General features: G+C 35.7%; 1 pseudogene; it reads left to right on the top strand.

Moving 5' to 3' along the window:
• The first annotated feature begins 2,148 nt into the window (after positions 1–2,148).
• Positions 2,149–3,377, top strand: LOC116811287 (small acidic protein-like; annotated as a pseudogene).
• The last annotated feature ends 373 nt before the right edge of the window (positions 3,378–3,750 follow it).

Here is a 3,750-nt window from a genome sequence, read left to right as displayed (position 1 = left end):
CTGAATGTGAAGAGATCATGCAGAGTTTGGGAGGCCAGGACAACTATTTCTGGTTTTATTCTTGGTGCAATGTGAAGCTATTAAAAGACTCTAACGAGAGAAGTCTACATGGCATGCTTTGTTTCAGAAAGATCATTCTGGCTGCTGTATGTAGAATAGAAGCTGAAGTTAAGAAGAAGAAAAATGAGTAAGAAAGTTATTAAAGTGATCAGAGAACAATGGTGGTCTTTAAAAAAAGTGAGAATACCTCAATATTATACCACTGAATACAGAACATGCAATTACGTAATATGTTCATGCCTGTTATCCCAGCACTTTGGGAGGCCAAGGCAGGTGGATCACTTCAGGTCAGGAGTTTGAGACCAGCCTGGACAACATGGTGAAACCTCGTCTCTACTAAAAATACAAAAATTAAGTGGTGTGGTGGTGTGCCCTGGTAGTCCCAGCTACTCGGGAGGCTGAGGCAGGAGAATCACGTGAACCTGGGAGATGGATGTTGCAGTGAGCTGAGATAGCACCACTGCACTCCAGCCTGGGAGACAGAGTGAGACTTCATCATGAATAAATAAATAAATTAATTAATTAAAAAGGTCTTGTGCAGTTTTAAGTTGATCTCTTTTCATTACAAAACTTCCCCCTCCCCCTCCCCCCTTTTCTTAAATAATTCCCCCCTCCTTCCCTTTTTTAATCATGAATCCTGCTTCTTTGAAGAGTCTGCAATTTCTTGGAAGTTAAAAGAAACTTTATTTTCTTCAGGTTAAGGAAATACAAATGCTTTCAGGCACTTTCATTGGTGGTACTAATCCTCAGAATTAAAACTTTAGCATGCTGAGGCTTAATGCACCAAGATGACATCTAGGCTGATAAAAATTATAACAGCTTCACCCCTTTTAAATGTAAATATCTGTGTGCTGTAGATTGATACATCCTATAATAGCAAGATATTCAGAAGATTGTTAAATCTTTTAAAAACATGGATAATCAGAGAATATGATTAAATATAACTTTCTTTATTCTCAAACTACACATTCACAATTTTATTCTGATAACACATTCATGAATCTACTTATTTTATCATTTGTTTTTATAGAACTTCTAGCTGTTTCATTTATACATGTGCTGAATACACTTTATATGAAGATAAAACCTTGTATTTGTTTTTAGTTCTTGTGGTACAGAGCACTATACAGTGCACATGTTAGATGCTAGGTAAATGTTTATAAAATGACTGTGTTTCTGAGTTCCATTTTGAAACCCTACATACAAAATCAATCATAGACAATAGTTGTATCCTTAATCACACTGGATTATTTCACCAATGTTGAAACACATAGAATGTTCTCATTTCCGAAAAAATATTAATTAAAAAACCATTCTTATTCTCTGTTATAGTAAAATCAATTTTCAAATAGCATGTCATCAGTTATTAATTAGTCATGGCCACCCATGAAGTACAGACCTATAACTAATACTATTGCTCCTAGAAAGGAGTGTCTGCTTTATATAATTTTCTAGTGAAGCTCTGATTTTTACATCAGCCCCAACCATTAGAGTCTGCTTGATAATTATGCTACAGTTTTTTTTTTATTTTTTGAAACAGAGTCTTGCTCTGTCGCCCAGGCTGGAGTGCAGTGGCATGATCTCAGCTCCTGCAACATTTGCCTCCTGGGTTCAACCAATTCTCCTGCTTCAGCCTCCCAAGTAGCTGGGACTACAGGTGTGCACCACAACACCTGGCTATTTTTTTGTATTTTTAGTAGAGACGGAGTTTCACCATATTGGCCAGGCTGGTCTCGAACTCCTGACCTTGTGATCTGCCCACCTCAGCCACCCAAAGTGCTAGAATTACAGGCATGAGCCACTGTACCCTACCCAGATTTGTTTTTGCATTATAACTTTTAATTTGCAAATAGATATAAAAATAATTGGCTATTCCAATGCCTTATTTTAAGTATTACAATTCAGATGCTACTTTCATTACATTCATTTTTTTAAGACAATCTTTCACAATTAATTTATAACTTAAATGAGGTCCCTTAGATATTTATAAATTTTTTAACATTTTAATGGCTATTATTAATAATTGAAAATTAGTTAAAATATGTATGCAGTGAATTTTAAAAAATATTTTAATAGATACATAACATCATGACAGACTTAATTTATTCATCTCTCTGGTGAGTCATCTCAAATTAGTCATATTTCTTCTAGTGATAATTATAAATTTTGGAAACTGCTTAGCTATATTTTATGATTAATTACCTGTATTACGTTAAAAGTATGTTAAAATAGAAAAACATTTAAATATGAATAAAACACCTATGTGCTTCACACATTTAATATTGTATTTCATACTTTAATAAAAAATGAACATGTATAAAAGTCTACGTTAGTGTAGACTAATGAAATACAAATATCTGCATCACAATTGAATGCAAAATTATGAAATTATAGCTATATATTTAAATAACATCTTTTTTATAAGGGAAGAAATATTTTTTATGGTTGATCCTTCTTGTATGGTAAAATATTTCTAAACAATGCTTTCATATGCCTTGACTAATTAATATTAATATTAAATTAGAGAGTTTGCACCTAACAGAAGTGTTTCCTTTTCCTTTACATGATTTTTTTTATAACCCCTTAAGAATGAATGAATTGTGAAGAGCATTCTCGAGTGGGCTACGTGAGCCATGGCAGATGGCAGGCTGCTGGCAACACTGCTAAGAACCACAAGTAGGTTCAGCATTTTCCTTCCAGATCCCACAGTGATGAGCACTGCCAAGGGATCCCTACCCTCACAGGGTGAAGTGTTCAGTCTTCACAGACAGCAATCTTGGACCTAGCAATTGGTAATTAGCAAACTTAGGTAATGAAGAAAGAAAGCAAACATTCTTTAGACATGGGTGTAGAAATGAAAGAACATACTGGCCGTCTTGTTACAGGAGATCAAAAATCAACATCTTACTTGTGAAAAAGGGAAGAAGACAAGAAAATTGATGAGGAACTAGAGTTTCAATATCAGCCAGGTGTCAATAGTCAATTTTCAGGAAGATACAGATGACACTGTGAACTTGGCTTTAGTGAAGTACATCATGATGGAGAAGGTGATGTAGCTGGAGAGGCTGCTGCTGCTGACCATGATGAAGATGGTGATGATGATGATGATGATGATGATGATTATTATTATGATGATAATGTGAGGATTCATCTGATTCTGAAAATCCAGATGACTCTGAAAATGACTTATTCAGGAAAAGAAGAATCTGTTGCAGGACTCCAAGCTGCTGAGCACCCCGCGGAAACAGAGAATTCCCGAAACAAAAAAGATGCCAAAAAATTATAAAATGATGTGTGTTAAATCCAATGGTTCATGACTCCACTCATAACGCTTTGTATTCAAAATTAGCCTTAATGTTATATTGCACAGTGGAGCACTGCTTATAGGCACAGGCCTTTGTGTTATAATGTTAAAAGGGCCTTTTAAAATAATTACAAAGTATGTTTGCTTTCAGATGCCATGGATTAAACTTTTATGAGCAAGACTATCACCATTATTATAAAGAGTGACAGGCGGGAATTGAACAATGAGAACTCATAGACACAGGAAGGGGAACATCACACTCCAGGGACTGTTGTGGGGTGGGGGGAGAGGAGAGGGGGGAGAGGAGAGGGGGGAGGGACAGCATTAGGAGATGTACCTAATGCTAAGTGACGAGTTAATGGGTGCAGCAAAACAACATGGTACAT

Source organism: Hylobates moloch, unplaced genomic scaffold (assembly GCF_009828535.3).
Source record: "Hylobates moloch isolate HMO894 unplaced genomic scaffold, HMol_V3 SCAFFOLD_1, whole genome shotgun sequence".
NCBI lineage: Eukaryota > Metazoa > Chordata > Mammalia > Primates > Hylobatidae > Hylobates > Hylobates moloch.
Note: the sequence above shows the minus strand (reverse complement) of the source record. Positions and strands in the feature narration are given on the sequence as shown.